Below are 17,915 nucleotides of genomic sequence, written 5' to 3' on the forward strand. Positions count from 1 at the left end.
GTAGCGCCAAGTGACCTGCTTTGTATTTGTACGGGTGTATGTATTGTTGCAAAGAAGGTACTAAAGAAAAAAAAAGCTTCGTTGCGTAGTGGTTAGCGCCGCGCGTTCGGAAGCGAGGGGTCCCTGGTTCGATTCCGCGCTACGGACACAACTTTCGGAATTTTTTTTCGTAAAAGTAGACGTGGCTACCTACTACTACGACGACGACTACTACTACTACCACTTCTACAGAGGAGGGACAGACCCACACCCTAAGGAGCTTCGCCCCTAAAAATCCACTAATTATCTCTTGAATTAATTACTTTACGGCCCATAGTGCAATTTACGAATTGTAGCCGGTGAGTTTGCAAGGCATATCCGTTTGGAAAAAAATTCCAGAATGACGCCAATTTGGAGATATACACCATCAAACTTGCCCTAAAGATGCACTGTTGTTCCACTTGCATTTTAATCAAAATGCTATCTTCTGCACTGAAGCACAAAAGTAACTGGAACGTCCATGTATTGCGTCCCACACTTTGGGCAATAATATCTAGAAACTGGTGCCATCCTGGAAATCCATTTCAAGTGGATACGCCTTGCAAGCTCTCTGGCTACCATTGTTACTTGCAATATGTGCTGTAAACTAACCAGTTAAGAAGTTAAGTACTGAAATTTTCGAGTGCTCACGTTGGTTTCGACGGGAATTCAGGGCGCAGGCTCCTTTCCCAAGCGCATCACCCCTGAAGAAAGCCGAACGCCAGGCCGGGGCACGCTTGTACCCATTTGAACCAGTGGGTGCCCGGCGGCGGTGGGAATCGAACCCATAGCCTCCCGCAGCCGAGGCGGGCGCTCTACCACTAGGCCAACAAGAATTATGCTGTCTGCCACAGGTGATTTTTAAAAATTCCATAAAACTTATGAAAATATTAAGCCAGCATTGTAACATGTTGCAAATGGACCTTCCCTGATCATATCCAACAGTAGCAACTTTAGATGAAATAAGTCATGTTTTGTCATGTTCAAGTGCTTTGTTCTCAGAAATCAAATCCTCCTTTTCACATTGGCCTCCCATCGTGTGATCCCCCAAGCTGAGGTCATTTGAAATTGCATCGAAGTGCACTTGAAAGAGCATATCGCTCTCATTTAAAATGCACATACTATTGCAATCACCATCCAGATATAAAATACTTGTCTGCATCAAGCTGTGAAGCACCAGCACATTTTCTGAGGAAAAAGCCAAATTCTTCTATTGAATTGGGCTGCGTACTCGGAACACTACTAGGCAGTTGCAGACAGGACTGGTAGTGTAGCAACCGTAACAGTGTGAACTGACATAAAGGAGCAAGACGGTGTGAACTTCAAATCATAATTCTCTCTTAGGAACCATGCTTTCCAATTATAACATGGGGATAAAGCAACTGGCAAGCAAATCTGCATTTCATTCAAGTAAATAACATACTGTTCATGCTACCTTGCAGGGTGGACACTACATTCCCTTCGAACGTGGATTTACAACCTTGCCAAAAGTTGCTAATTGTATTGGTGTATTGTTGATCGAGAGTGGTAGAACGGGATATGTACGCCTCAGGCTAGAGCACATGTTTCGACATGGAGATTCGTATGGTCGAACAAAGAATGTCTCAGGCTAAATCCGTTTGTTCCTTTGTAAAGATGTTGGCTTCAGCTTGAGATATTCTTTGTCGGACAACTCTTAATCACTAATATCGCAACCTTCCTGTTTGTCATCGTCTTGCTCAGCCTATTGCTGCACACAGAAGCTGCATTTTCTTTTAAAAACTATAATGAAGTCAAGGGCTTTGTGCGTGGCAATGTCTGCAAGTACAAATTTTTTTTTCAATTAATGATAGTTTTGGTGCCTTTCTTGAGCATTCAATAGGGAAGAACCAAAAATTAAGCTAACAGACTGGCTATGCCAACAAGTAAGCATGAAACAGGGGAAATCAAGCACTCTATGGATGTGGAGTGCCATTTCTTCATTTCACATAATTGCTTGGGGTCAGCAGGACTTCTTCCTCAAATTGAGAAAATTTTTGTTATGAAATACGTATTAAAAGTTTTCTGTTCTTTATCTGAAAGAAAGACTATTTGGAAATTCATATTTAGGTGGGACCAGCGCGAAGGACAAAGACAAAGTAAGGGCTTATAGAAAATGACACGCCGTGCTGAGTGACAACTTATTTAATTTTACAACAGACAAACAGTCAAGTACTGTGGAACGTTTGATAAAAGCCATAAAAAACCTAAGAAGCAGGGAGCAGTTACACACAATAAAGTATGTGCATGGAAAATGCACCTGGTCATTAGTTTGCAAACAAGTATGCCATTTCATTTTCAGTTCACAAAACAGGTCCTACACTGAAACATTTCTCCTTCAATTTAGCAATTCTGCGGGCCTTGTTTATTGCTCGGGTGAGTTCGTTGCTCTTCTTACTTCTATTAGAGTATGGTGAAGTGCAACAGACGGGACAAGGTGAGGCGAGACAGACGGGTCAAGCGCAACTGACAGCTTAACGTTTATTGGAAAATTTCGCTGCAGCAGGACATACGCCCAAGACACCCCGAAACCAGCAACAAACGAAGCAGGCGCAAAAAAACAAAGAAATGCAGCAAAGATCGCTAACAACGCATGCAAAATCTCTTATGAATGTGATGGTAATTGGAAAGCATATGTACGCTGTGAAATGCGCACAACTGGCCCAAGAGGAATAATCAAGAAAACAGAAATAGAAGAATTAGCTGAGCTGTGGCTACCTATGAATCGCACTTCTTTGGTTATAGTGCCCCCAAAGCCACAATAACACACTTTTTCACTGCAAGGCAAGATCCCACATTTCTACATATTTCAAACACCTAAAGCACTGTCGCAGCCTGTCGCTCAGGCACTGGTCAGTCTGTCCCAAGTAAACACGACCACAGTTTAACGAATCCTGTACACGACAGAATTAGCGCATGAGACATACTGATACTCACGTTTCGTCGTACAGTATTTCCTAATTTTACTACCCGCGACGCATTCGCACAGTTGTGCCAACTTGCATGGTGCAGAAAACACAAGATCCACCCACACTTCCCTGCTACTTTCCTTAAGTTGTGCGAAACCTCAGCAACACATCCACCCCCTCAAGGTGGCAATGCTTATGTGCATAAGGTTTCACACAGCTTAATGAAAGTCACAGGGGAAGTATGTGGTGGTTCCTGTGTTTCCTGCGCTATGCAAGCTGGGACAACTGTGCAAACGCGTCACGGGTAGTCTAGTAAGGAAATACTGTACGACGAAACACGAGTATCAGTATGTCCCATGCGCTACTTCTGTCATGTACAGAATTCATGTACAGCGGTTGTGTTTACTTGGGACAGACTGGCCAGTACCTGAACGACAGGCTGCGACAGCACTTCAGGTGTTTGAAATAAGAAGAAGGGTTTGGATCTTGCCTTGGACTGTAAAAGTTGCAGTTGCTATATGTAGTTGAAGAATGCGGAAGTTGTAGGTCGTGGAAAAACAAAAATTAGAACGCGAGCTTTTCGAAGCAGTGTTAATTGAAAATTATTTTCAATTCTGGATCTGATACGTGAGTTAGCGTGGCTTTGGTGGCACTTTAAACAAAGAAGCGCTATTCACAGGTAGCCACAGCTAAGCTAGTTCTACTTCTGTTTCATTTTCGATGTCTCGTGTGCCAGTTGTGCGCAGTTGACAGCGTACACATGCTTCCCACTTATCACGTTTGAAGAAAAGATCGTGCACATGTTGTTAGCAATTTTTGCCGTATTTCCTTGTTTTTTTGTGCCTGCTCTGTTTGTTTCTGGTTTCAGGTGTCTTGGGCGCATGCGTGCATTGTCCTGGTGCAGCAAAATTTTCCAATAAACCTTCACAGTTGTCAGTAGCGCTTGGCCCGTCTGTCTCACCTCACATTGTGCCATCTATTGCACTTCACCGTACTCTATATGCATCACCAACTGGCCCAAAGTTCTACTATTCTGAATTTCTTACTGCTACTTCGCACTTGTCAAAGTCAGGCCGGCAGCCATACTGCGCACACAATGTATAGCTATATGGACTGGCAGTTCATGTCATGGATTTAATCTGGCTTAATGGCATCACAGAAAGTAAACGAAAACAACTACAAGCAGGGCACAAGCGCCTACTCTTAACTCTAGCTTTAATAAGAAAACAGAAATCACACACAACATGTGGTGATATGAAGTGACATCATTCATTCAAAAACAAATTCTTCATCCAATGTAACTGAGAATGAGCGATGCATTTTTCCGTGGCATTGTGAATCTGCCAAAGCTTAATTATATTATTTACTCTCTGGTCATAATTTCTGTTCAACGCAGAAGTTTGGGCTAGCTTGTGATAACAGAACTTGGACATCATAACAAGCGCGAAGGAACGCGAACGCGAAGAAGAGACACATAGACTAGCGCCCGTCCAGTATATGTGTCTCTTTGGGTCTGTGTTCATTTGTGCTTGTTATGATGTCCAAATTCCATAATTTTGGGCTATAACGTGTTTTGTGGAACACACGAATGAACCCACATTTTTAGCGGTATGTTGCAATGTGCAGATGAGATTTGTTACGCACAAACAACTCGATTCACCCCAATCTCAAATTAATACAATGTCTGTCTACACAATGTAGGCATAACAACATGGCCATGGCCAACTGTACACAACCTCCGATGCACAGTGCACCACCTCCTTCAAATCGTGCCACACGTAACAACCGATTTTGCCGCTTTTTTTTCTCACATCAGAGCAAATCTCTGTTAATAAGCTTCCTACAGAAAAAAAAAACTTTTAGCCTATAGGGACCAACTGCGCTTTTGCCAATGAAAAAGCACAAAAGCATACGAAACAACTGCAACCATTTTTTACTTGGCTCATCACATTCATTATATTCCATCGTCATGCCTAATTCAGTTGTGCAAATAATTTTTTCACAGGCCCTTGTTAGGGCAGTTTTGTGCTGTGACAAAAAATGCCGAAGTCAAAAAATGAAGAAGGTTGGTTGTGGCTTGCGGCATAATATGCATCCAGCAAACTAGGCCACAAGTGTTGTGTACAGTCTGGATTCCTAAAAAGGTTGTGCCTACATTGGACAGATGGGATGCTGTATTTATTCGCGATTGGGGGAGCATGACTCCTATGTGTGAAACAACCTGCCCTCACACATTGTTAAACACTAACAAATGTGGCGGCAGTACTGTGTTCAACAAAACTCACACTGTAGCCACGCATCATAACCACACAACATGAGAGGCAATTGTGGCTTCTGAAATTTAACAAGAATCACAAATGCATCAGTCATCTATCAGTTACAGTGCACACAAAATTTTAATAGATAACATCGCATCATGTCACCACTTGTTATTATATATTGTCTGTTTCTTGATTATAAAGCATGAGGTGAGAGCTGAGGCTCGTGTCATGTGCACATATCTTCGCTCGTTCACTTTTTCTGGTGGAATTACACCAGAATTGGGATAGCCAAATGGCCACACACTGCTTTTGTCACGTTATAGTGGTGCTCGCAAAGCGGGAAGACAATGTACATAATGCCACGCCATGTCAGCATGCCCACTCTTTGCACACGCAGCAGATTACCTCTAGAACAAGGTGTGCAGGCTGCATATGTGCTCAGCTGACAAGGAAATTTATTTACCCGTAGGCACGCGTACAACTGTTGTATGAACGTATACAATGCAATATAACGTACCACACATGCAATACATCGTACTTCATATAAACAGAACAGATGAGCAAACAAAACAGTAAATTGCGTCTGCTTGACATTAACTTTGCCACACATCACAAACACTACGACAGTGTACATGCAAAATAGCTGACAAGGAAATTTATGTACCCGTAGGCACGCGTACAACTGTTGTATGAACGTATACAATGCAATATAACGTACCACACATGCAATACATCCTACTTCATATAAACAGAACAGATGCTGTGCCGACAACCATGTGCAGCGATGGCTGCGCTAGAAAAGAGGACGCGCACACCAACTGCCCCCCATTGGGCCCCTTTCAGGGCCCCCTTAAAAGCTAAGTTTGTCATTTCTTGTTTCTGTTATAGGCTAGTGCAAAAAATGAATTTGTCTCATTTCCATTAAGAAATTTTGCAGATTAGGAAGAAAATTTATGAAAGCATACATTTATTACTTTTCACCTTTCTGTCGGAATACCGTACAAATGCATAAGCGGTACTTATCACCTTGTTCCATGTAAGTTTTTTTTCTTGCTGAAAGAAAGGCATACATTTAAAAAATAAGCTTGGTTGCAACGTGTGAAGGAATTGTGTCATGTCACATAAAGGGTTGCTGAAATCAAAATATAGTCACGACTTTCCTGTGACTGACTTTATCTAACACACTGAAAAGGAAAAGGACCTTTTAAACAACAGACTCAAGAAGAAAAAAATCACAGCATATCCACGGGGTGAATGATGATGAGTGGGCGAAGCTCCGGAGGGAATCATCGGATCTCCCGCTTAAGGGGACGCTAGCACAAACGCGTTAGAAACGTGCAGTACTCTCTAGTAAGGGGGAGCGTCCACAGCGTCTTACGCAGCCATTTACACATGCCGGAACGTGCACCGCGTTTGCCGACGCCATCACATGACTGCTGAGAGAGTATACCCCCCGTATTCATAAACGCTCCTCGACTTGAACTTGACTTGCCACCGCCTTGGGCAGCGCGTTCGAAACGCGTTGAAGGTAAGGCGGAGAGGCCACAGCGTCTTACACCAGCTTCTTACACGGGCCGTAACGCGCTAGCACAAACGCGTTAGAAACGCGCTAGAAACGCGGCCTTTCGTTAATGTTGTGTATTTATTGCCATCGTGGTGCGTGTGTCTATGTGCGCTTCGTGGCGTAGTGTAGTGGCGTAGTAAATTGTTTAATCTGCAGGAAACCGGAAACAATAGAACATATTTTTCTAGACTGCCACGATGCCGTATTCCTGTGGGATGTCTTGCAAAGAACTCTTAAAAAAGAATTGCCATTAAACCCTTTTGGACTCCGGTTTCTTCCACGTGCGGATACAGGGGAAGTGCCGAGTGATATGCTAATGTTGCTTTGTATGCATAGCGTATGGAAGACCAGGATGGATGTTAGGCATGCCCATATACAGATTCACTCAGCAAGACACTATTTTGTTGAGAGTGTTATCTACACCCGAGACTTGTTCAGAGCCCAATGTGAACCCCCCGAATGGCTACCTGTATTGGATCAATTGGCTTCTGTGAAACATTTTTAAGCCACATACACCGGCCGAGTTGTAGCTGGTGTATTTAGAATATGTACATGTGTATCTGATGATTTTTGTTTGTGTTTGTGAAATGGCAATAAATAAAAAAAAGCTTCGTGGCGTAGTCGTTAGCGCCGCGCGTTCGGAAGCGAGGGGTCCCTGGTTCGATTCCGCGCTACGGACACAACTTTCGGGATTTTTTTTTCATAAAACGCCGGAAGCGTTCTCCGGAAGCCGGAAGCTGGCTTCCGGAACCGGAAGCGGAACCGGAAGCGGAAGTCGGCTTCCGGTTATACTATACGTATGCATATATATGTATATATCGGTATACATACATATACGGACACACGACGCCATCTATTGAGCAATTCATAAAACTAGACGTGGCTACCTACTACGACGGGGACGAACGGGTGCCGCTATAAGGAGCTTCGCCCCTAAAAGCTGCAGCACATTATTACAAGAACTGCAGCGCAATAACACACAAGGATGACACAAAGAAGCGACCTGGGGCCGTATTCTGTAACGCTTCGGTTTTCGAAGGCTTCGGTTTGCGTGCAGCGATTGGTCGCCGCCTGGGTGACGCCATCGCCTCAGGGCGTGAACGCATTTTTTGATGACGTCACGCACATGTCAATCACGCGGAAACTGAATTTGTCGTCTGCTACGAAGCGAAGCCGCGCGCGCTGCTTCAGTCTGATCCGAAGCGCGCTGTGCCGTGTGCAGAGCCTGTGCGTGCCGTGTGCACGGGCGAGATCGCGGCATTCAGAGCAAAATGGCAGCGTGTCCGGTGTCTGTGGCGCCTGTTCTCGCGCTTTTAGCGAGCCTGTGTGAGAGACAGCGACGACGTCGACACCGACAAGAGGCCTTTGAGATGACGGACGAGGAATTCAGGCGACAATTCCGACTCTCGAAAGAGACAGTGCTCCGCCTGTGCGAGGAACTTGAGTGTGTGTTGGGGCCGCAACGCGCTAGTGGCATTGACACTGTGACAAAAGTGCTCTGTGCGTTGCGTTTTTTTTGCGACTGGAAGTTTCCAGCAGTCCGTGGCCAACGAGGAAACTGTCGCCCTGTCCCAGCCCTCAGTTAGCCGCATAATTTTTTCCGTTGCTGAAGCCATTGCAACGGTCGGCAAAGCAAAGGGATGGGTGAAGTTTCCGACGGACACAGAAAAGGTGGCGGTCAAGCAACGCTTCCTTGAACGTGGCAAGCTCCCTGGGATCGTCGGCTGTGTTGACGGAACCCTAATTGCCATCGTCCGGCCGCGAAAAATGAGCCCCGCGGAAACCGAGGCGTACTGGAGCCGCAAGGGATTTTACGCCTTGAATTGCATGGTGGTAAGTAAACAATTTCAAACACAGTCCTTGGTCTGAATCGTTAGCGGGTCCATTTAAAGTATACAAAGAGCACCTGTGACGCGAAATTAATTGCGTGGTGTCGAGTCCCCATGGATGGTGCGAGACGAACGATGTTTCTTAGGCTTATAAAAGGCGCGGGGAAAATAACCCCCTGTCGCATAGCTAGAAATGTAGCATACCCGAACTTGTTTGCGGTTCAAATGTTGCTGATATTACGGTCAATGCTATCTAAATAATGCGTTTATGGTCGTGTACGGACGTCAATTCCTGACGAGTAGCTGTGTAGCTTCCGTGGTAGCTAGCAGTGTGTAGCCTGTGTGGTATCAGTAACTACATAGTGAAGTGGCATGTGATGCGGCTTGTGCACGTTAATGTGAAAATGATGGATACATGCTTTAGCGTATCTTTACGAATGCGTAGGAATTCCACACAGGCTAGCATATCTGATCACTAGTGTATTTCGGCATTTACTTTGAAATGCACATATCCGTGCAAGCAGCGTTCGGTAAAGCACTCTGTTTATACGTGTTATCATCCTTAAGCAATGGGCAACAGAAGCTGAACGCTGAAGAGACCGTTTGACTCCCTCTCGCAGGTGTGTGATGCGGACCTAAGGATCGTGGCCATAGACCGTCGCATGCCAGGATCACGCCACGATTCCTTCGTCTGGAGGCACTCAGCATTGCGCCGCCGCCTGACGTGTGGCCTCCTGAATGACGAGGAGTTTTTGCTTGGTAAGTGTAGCAATGATAGTTCACATTTCCCTTATGTGTTGTGTAGGTTCAATACGAACAGGATTTCTCATATTAATCTACAAATAGGAACTTTATGCCGTGCGGGAGACACACGGTTAGCAATGCGTTTGTTTACCTTTCATTTATACCCTGCATCAGCCAGGCATTTCTGTGCTGCAATACATTTTTTTTTCTGTTTGCAGCGGTTCCTATCAAAATTTCGCACAATGAATCATTGACATCTCAAAACATTTTTTGTAAATGCAGGAGATTCGGGGTACCCTCTGGAGCCCTGGCTTCTCACTCCTGTGCCCGGACACCCGACACGGCTGACAGCAGAGGGGCGCTACAATGAAGCACACGCCGTCGTCAGGAATGCGGCTGAAAGATGCATAGGCATCCTAAAAAGCCGTTTTAGGTGCCTGCAGAGGTACCGTACGCTGCACTACTCACCCCGCAAAGCAGCCACCATTGTGGCGGCGTGTGCTGCGCTTCACAACCTCTGTCTCCAGGCAGGGGATCCGCTGACAGATGATCCTGAAGATGACGACACAAGCTGTACGAGTGGTGCAGCAACAAGACAAGTGCAGCCACCACAGGCCCCATCGCTGCCCTTGGCACAAGTGGTGCCGCCTACACGCGCTTTGTTCGAGAGCGCCAAGCAGGCTCGCTCTGCAATAATTAACATGTTCAGGTTGCCTCGCAATCTTCACATTGCATATTTGCAGAGGGTGCGAAGACGGATGCGCCGGCAAATGAGGCGGCGGCAAACATGAATGCACATATTGTTCACGTCTCCAACGGGGTGTGTACCAATTAGCAATAATATTCCCCCGAGTTTTCTAGGCTTTGTGTTAACCTTTTGGCAAACATTCATTGACAACATGTGCCACTGGAGAATAATGGAAAGTCTGCGAAATTCAATGTGCTTCGACAATCTCTTTAGCTCTTGTAGATGGCGCCGCTTGCATTGATGTTAGCGAAGAACACTATCCATGCAGGCAACATTTTGCAAATAGAGGTTACATGGCACAGTTGGAGACATTTTTCCTTGGAACTGCCTCGCTCAACATAAACTTGACGCACTCGATCGTGCACATGCCATGTGTTACAACGACGGAACAACCCTTATGGCATGAAGGTGACTGCGTGACGATGATTGAATAAAGACGAAGGCGTGACAAACAGTAAAATCACTACGACGAAATCAACAGTACCGCGGAGAAGGCACGACGGTGATTCATTGACGATGCAAACGTGGCAGTGGTAGCAAGATGACTCAGTGAATGTTTGTGCATAGCTGACTTTCTCAAAGTCGTGGGCATGACGACAGTGGAATCACTACGAGAGACCGTCACGACAAGACAATGCAGAAATGACCTAAGCGCGTCCTGCAGGACCTAAATAAAGTTTTTCCAGTCTATTCCAAGTCCAATGAAGTGTTTGCTCATCTTGACAACAGACATCGCTCCGAAGACCTGACTAAATCATTCAGTTGGCAGTAGTGACGTGCGGTGTCTACGAAGGGCAGGAACGTAATCAACGCGAGCTTATGACTCTCGCTTACTGGGAATACCTCGTTCAAGGGGATCAATTAATTGGAAGACCGTTTGCCAATCACGAAAGGAGTTCCACGGGTCACCCCATCTTTTCAGTTGGATGAAGACGCGTATGTGTCCCCGGACATCTAAGGGCATCACATACCTATTAGTACTGTTTCATGCAGCTTGGGGCGGCTTGTCTAAGAAGGTTGCAAGGTGCCGGTAACCCCACACCTATTTAATAGGCAGCAAGAGTCTCGTAATCGGAATTAACCAGACAAATCGCTCCACCAACTAAGAATGGTCCCTGCACCACTACCCACAGAATCAAGGCAACACAGCCAGCAGCACTGGCAGGAAAGTTGAAGGAACCCTCGCTTTAATAACTGGTTCCCGTTTGGCAGGCTCTGCCCACTCGCAATATGCAACAAGTGCTCCCAGTGAATTGCGAACCTAACTCATTTGCATAACTATCCCCAACTGGCTTGTTGGGTTATGTGGTCACTGACCATCGTGCTACCGTAGGTGGTGGCCGCTGCTGTACTTTCGATGTGTCTGAAGTACACTGAAAAAGATTGAGCATTGTGAAAATATATTGAAGAGCATGGAATGTTGTTCTGTAAACTTTATTGCTTCTTTATTGTACATATAATGGCATAAGACTGATGTATTACAAATAAATTTGCTCTGTGGCAACCACAGCACAGGCCATGGACTGAATACATTATACTCCCACATGAACCACCCTAGTATTAAGAGTTGGTAAAGCTATAAATCCACATCACAGTCGAGTATGCATCATGTCGTAGGATACCTCGGCAAGAGATATTGAAGTCGTTTCACAGTTGAGCATTACGCCTGCAGTGGGATACTGTAGCAATAGATACTGAAGTCTTATCACAGTCAGATGTAAAACATGAGGTAGGATACCGCAGCAATACATGTCCACGTCGCATCACAGTTGAGTATGAAGCATGCAGTGGGATACTGCAGCAGCAGTAAGCCCTACACGTCGTCATTGCGAGTTTAAACCTTTGTGACCCCATTACTGTGTGCGGCACATGTTCTCGGCCAACAAAACAATGCAGCTTCGCTTGCACACACTGTCAAGACTAGATGAAAACAAGTTTCCTTTAGGAACAAAAAACTGCTTGGCACACTACATGCCAATGGTACAAGCGAAGAAAGCCATTTGGCTTTACATATTTATGGCGCATTTCTCTGACTGCTGACAGCATTTCCAAGCGACTGATGCAACAGTACTAACAATGCTGGGGCCATCCTAGTCAAGGTGCGGAGTTCCTGCAGCATCATGTCATTCTGCTGCACTTGTCGCTCTGCAGCAGTAGCCAGGCGTTCCTGGGCCAGAGTTTGGCGGAGCAAGGTGTCTCCCACCTGAGCGATGTCAGCAGCCTGCTGAGCTATAGCATCGGTGAGCGCCCGGACACCAGTCGCGAGGTCCTGCAGAACCTTTAGTGTAAAAGGTGCAAAGAGTTACAATATTTGTGAAACAAAAGCCTCACGAATAAATTTTAACGTTTTCTTCACTAAAGTACACATCACATGCACCCATGTGCAGCTACACAATAGCAATACCATGCAAAGCTTAACAAAAAAGTGCTCAAAGATATGCGTAGTTAAACTAAGGCTTGCCTCAACGTTTAAGCGTTCATGTAATGTGGACACACATTTGCGCAATGCAATTTTTGTTTTAAACAGGGCCATTACATTTACTTTCAATGCTCGAGAGAGAGAGAGAAATAACTTTATTTTGTCCAAAATGTGGTTAGAGGAGGGGGTAATGACTAGAAGCCTCCCCCGTCCCCCCTTTATACGGCGGCCGGCAGCCCCTGAGCCGCGGCGGCGTCTTCAGCCATTTGGACTACTCTCGCTTAAACATCTGGGTCCGAGCTGAGCAACACGGCCTCCCATTGCTCCTTATTTCTTATTATTAAACTGGGTTGTTGTGGTTTTGAACAGTTATTGTTATATTGTTTCTTTGGGCATGCCCAGATTATGTGTTGAAGATCTGCTCGGTTGTTACAATGCTTACATATGTCTGTGTATACATCTGGGTGATAGTGACTGAAGGCAATGGGGTTGGGAAAAGTGTTTGTTTGTATTAGCCGCCAAGCCACTGATTGCCACTTGTTTAATGAACAATGTGCTGCCGGATATCTAGCCCTGGCTAGTCTGTAATGATCAATGATTTCCCTAAAGGAAACCAGCCTATCTCTGCCCGACCGGCGGATTGCGAATGCGTCCGTGTTGGTGTTGGTGACGTCGTCTCGGTCTGCGAAACCTCGAGCCGCGTCATGCGCATTCACGTTGCCTGGCAGGCCAGAGTGGGCTGGTGCCCAGATGATTTGTATTCCCCTAGCTCGGTCTCCGTGGAAACCAGCCTGGAGGATTTTTTGCGCCTTTGGCGAGATGCGTCCTTTAGCGTAATTTAATATGGCGGTCTTGGAATCACTTATTACAATTTTATATTTGGGAGAAGATGTCATTGCTAGTGCAATGGCGACCTCTTCGCCTACCTCTGGCGTTGTTGTTAGGATTGTGGCTGACGCAATTGCATGTCCTCGATTATTGACTACTGCCACTGCCATGGCATCTTGATGTTCGTAGTCGGCTGCGTCTACATAGAGCACATCTTTAGAATTACCAAACCTGCTTCCTAATGCTTTGGCTCTTTCTTTTCTTCGTTCTTCGTTGTGCGAAGAATGCATGTGTTTGGGTAACGGGGGTATATATAGGTGTCTCCTAATGTCCGCAGGTATATCTGTTTTGATGTCAGTTCTGGGTTCATAGTTGATGTTCAGTGATTCCAGAATATGTCTTCCAGTTCGACTTTTGGAGAGCCTCTCCATCTGGGCAGTTCTGTGAGCTTCTATCAATTCTTCTATGGTGTTATGGAGCCCCAGCGCTTCAAAACGTTCATTCGAAGTGGAGACCGGGATCCCCAGAGCTTGCTTGTAGGTTTTCCTGATCATGACGTTGATTCTTTTCTTTTCTTCAGTTTTAAGGTCTAAGAATGGCGCTACGTAGACGATCCGGCTGAGAACAAAGGGTTGAATTAGTCTGATCAAGCTATTTTCTTTCACACCGTGATGTTTGTTTGCTATGCGCGAAATAAGACGCGTTGTCTGATATGTATTGCTTTCTAACTGTCTGATGGTTTCAATATTGTAGCCGTTGTTCTGAATCCGCATACCGAGGATCTTTATACTTGTAACCAGCGGTATGGGTTGTCCTTGGTTTGCGAAGAGCTGTATATTGGGGACTTCGGTTTTCTTTTTCCCTCTTGACGTTGGCTGGTATAGCAGGAGCTCGGATTTCTGCGGGGAGCATCCCAGAGCTCTCGACCCAACGTATGCTTCTACCGCATCAATCGCCTTTTGCAGTGTGTCCTGAATATGACCATCACTGCCTCCCGCTATCCATAGCGTAATATCATCGGCGTATAGGCTATGATTTAGATCTTCAATGTTATTAAGTATTTCTGGGAGGCCTATCATGGCGACATTGAAGAGAAAAGGCGAGAGGACAGAGCCTTGCGGCGTACCTCTGCTTCCCATCTCTAGTTCGTCCGACGCCACTCCTCCTATTGTTAAAATTGCTCTTCTGTCAGATAGAAAGTCTTTGATGTATTCGTACGTCTTACGCCCAACTCCTAATTTTTCTAGGTTTTCCAATATTGCTTCATGTTTCACATTGTCAAAGGCCTTGGTTAGGTCTAGTCCCAGTATGGCCCTGGTATCCATCCGGGAGCAGCCGTTTCCGTCTATTATTTGGTGCTTCATTCTCAGCATTATGTCTTGCGTCGATAATTTCGGGCGGAAGCCCACCATTGTGTGTGGAAAGGCTTCTCTGTTTTCCATGTATCTGTTTAATCTGTCGAGGACCACGTGTTCCATCAATTTCCCAATGCACGAGGTCAGCGAGATTGGTCTGAGGTTGTCAAGTTGTAGTTTTTTGCCTGGCTTCGGGATCATTACGATTTTTGCTGTTTTCAACTGTTTCGGAATTTTGCCTCGTTCCCAGCAGATGGTCATGTATTTTGTGAGAGCTTCAATAGACTGATCGTCCAGGTTACGAAGCATCTTGTTGGTAACTCCGTCTGGGCCCGGAGCAGATTTTGTGCGGAGATTTTGAATAGCCCCTCGTACCTCTGCCACGGTAAAAGGACGATCGAGTGCTTCGTTATATGCCCCTGCGTATGCCTTTAGATTTTCTTTGGGATTGGATCCTATGTATTTGTCTTGGATTTGTTTAATTAACTCCTTGTCCGTACCAGGGTAATTATGGATTATCTTGCTTAGATTGTGCTTTTGCGTCGTCTTGCTCTTATCTGGATCAATTAGATGTCTAAGAACATTCCATGTTTTGGCGAGACCAATCTGTAGATCCATTTCTTCGCACGTGCTGTACCAGTTTTGTCTGGTTAGTTGCTGCGCGTAATTTTCTATGTCCTGATTTAGCCTTGCAATGCGTCTTCGTAGGTTACGATTTAGCTTTTGTTTGCTCAATCGTCTTTGCAGGCCTTGTTTCGCTTCCCACATGTGTAGGAGCTTCGCGTCGGCTTGCTTTATCTCTGCTTCCTCTGGTATGGTCTTAGTTGCCTGGTCGACACATTTGTGCAGCTGTTCAACCCAGGATTCAATGTCTTCAATGTCCTTTGGGTTGCTGCTGTTTTCTTCGGATTCGCGTTCAGCCGTTCTTATTTTCCTGAATTCATCCCATTCGGTGATTCTAATTTGGTTGCCTTCTCTGGGCTTGGTTGTTCCTGCAACTAGTGTGGTGGCCACTATGTAGTGGTCACTTCCTAGGTTTTCCAGTAGATTTAGCCATCCCGCATCAGCTTTAGCATTTTTTACAAATGTCAAATCTGGCGTTGTGTCCGTACACACGCTGTTCCCCAGCCTGGTGGGATGTGCTGTGTCGGTAATCAGAGTAAGACCCTCTCGCTGAACGTCCTGCCATAGACGTCTTCCCTTCACCGTTTCCAACTTGTAGCCCCAGGCGGGGTGGCGCGCATTGAAATCTCCTGTTATTATTAAAGTGTGCTTTTTTGCTATATCTAGCGCCTTCCGGAAAACATTCGCGAAGCTATGTTTTTTCTTAGGATTGCTGTATACGTTTAGTACGAAGAGACTGTTCTTGTTTCTGTTTTTTGCCGATATAATTTCAACGAAAACGTGGTCGATGTATTCTGTGCCTATATCATGTCGGATGACCGGCAGATTGCGTCGGACCAGTGTCGCAACCACAGGCTTGTTGTTACTTCCATCCATATTGGCCAGGTCTCCTTGACAGAATGTTTTATATCCCGATAATTTGGCAGTGCATCCGGTTTCTTGCAGGCAGATTGCGTCAGGCACTGGCCCCATAACTTTATTATCTACAAACTGTTGCAGGTTTCCTCGTTTCCTACGAAACCCGCGACAGTTCCATTGCCATATTGTATAAGTGTTATTAGTAGCCATGGTGACGTTATTGGCTATCCTTTGTAGCCCTGTTTACGTCAGCTGCGGTTGGCCTAGAGTACGGTTTTTGGGTCTTAATGGGACCGACTTGTCCCCCCATGCCTACCGTATGCGTAGCATTTTCTAATACAGCAAGTCTGGCATTAATATTTCCCATGTATTTGGCCATCATTCTTTCTATGCTTGCATTTATCCCTTCACTAATGGAGCTACTAAGAATTTCTAGTTTGCGATCCGTCTCCTCACTAAGCAATTGTAACTTTTCATTAAGAAACTTTTCGTCTATGTACTGTGGTTGTGGCGGCTTGGCTACTACTTGTTCTTTCTGTGTTATTTCGGCAGTAGCCCTCCTTTTCATGGGAGGGGATGCGGAATCTTGGTTAGCGTTAGCTACAGGCCTCTTCTCTTGACTTTCTTGAATCTGTGTGGTATCCATCTTATTGTTGTCATGTATCTGCTTCTTGTTTCTAAGCTTGGTGATCTCTTCCTTAAGTAATTTGTTTTCTTCTAACGAAAGATGTAAAAGCTTTTTAAGTTTGCCCAATTCTGCTTGTACCTCGGCTAGTGCATCGTTTTGCGTATGCTGTGTGGAGCTCTGGGAGACCGTGTTTGCCCAGCTCACCTTATTTGGTTGGTCTTCTCCATGAGGCGCCTCGGTTGTCCCGTTCCTTGATTGGGACTTGGACCTGGATCTTGACCTGGATCTTGACCCGGATCTGGACCTGGACTGCTGTCTCCACGGTGATCTCGACGCCCGTGTGCTGGCAGGGGTTCTGTCGCAGCTCGGCCCTTTTAGGTCGGAGGTCGTTTTCTTGTTGCTGTCGTTTTGTGCTTTTTGCACGCTGTCCGAAATGGGTAGGCGGGGGAAGGATTCCGATCGTTCCCTTACTGTCTTTAATATGCCTGGATTGTTGAATTTTCCCTCGGCGAGGCGTTCTTGTGCTTTCTTCTTCTCGAGTTGCCGTTTCTTCAAGAGAAATGGACCTGGTAGTGCTGGCTGCATCCCTTGTCTCCTGTACGGTGGTCCTTACTACATAGGGCGCACTTGGGGTCACAGCTATGGCTCTCCGGCGGATTCTTGTATCCGCAGTCCGTGCATATTTTGTTTTCCGGCGCCGGGCAGACGTCAGATCTGTGACCTAGTCTGCCACATGCTCCGCAGATCTCGTTTTTCTTTTTGTGCAGGTAGCACCTGTATTCGGTACCCCTGTAATAGACGAAGTACGGGACTTCTTCATCTTTGAAGACTATTACTACGGATGTGGTCTTGCCCATTCTTCGTGCTTGCAATATTGTCGGGTTCCGTATATTTACCAGGCTCTTGGTGATGTCTTCTTCGCTTTCTGCTTCTGGGATGTTATGTATCACTCCTTTCGCAGTGTCTTCAGGTGACGTTGCGTATGCCATTATTTCGTACCTCTTTCCTTGGATGACGATTGCTTTTATGCCGTTGTATCTTTTAGCGCGTGCCATGTCTGGCGTGCTGATAATTATTATGTTCTTGAAGTTGTTGGTGCGTAGCGTGTCTAT

The 17,915-nt window shown here is 45.7% G+C and overlaps 1 pseudogene; it reads right to left on the reverse strand.

The window, feature by feature from the left end:
- Positions 1-12,749: 12,749 nt before the first annotated feature.
- LOC125943618 (uncharacterized) lies at positions 12,750-14,231 on the reverse strand (annotated as a pseudogene).
- Between the last annotated feature and the right edge of the window lie 3,684 nt (positions 14,232-17,915).

The sequence above is a fragment of the Dermacentor silvarum genome, chromosome 2 (assembly GCF_013339745.2).
Source record: "Dermacentor silvarum isolate Dsil-2018 chromosome 2, BIME_Dsil_1.4, whole genome shotgun sequence".
NCBI classification, from domain to species: Eukaryota; Metazoa; Arthropoda; class Arachnida; order Ixodida; family Ixodidae; genus Dermacentor; species Dermacentor silvarum.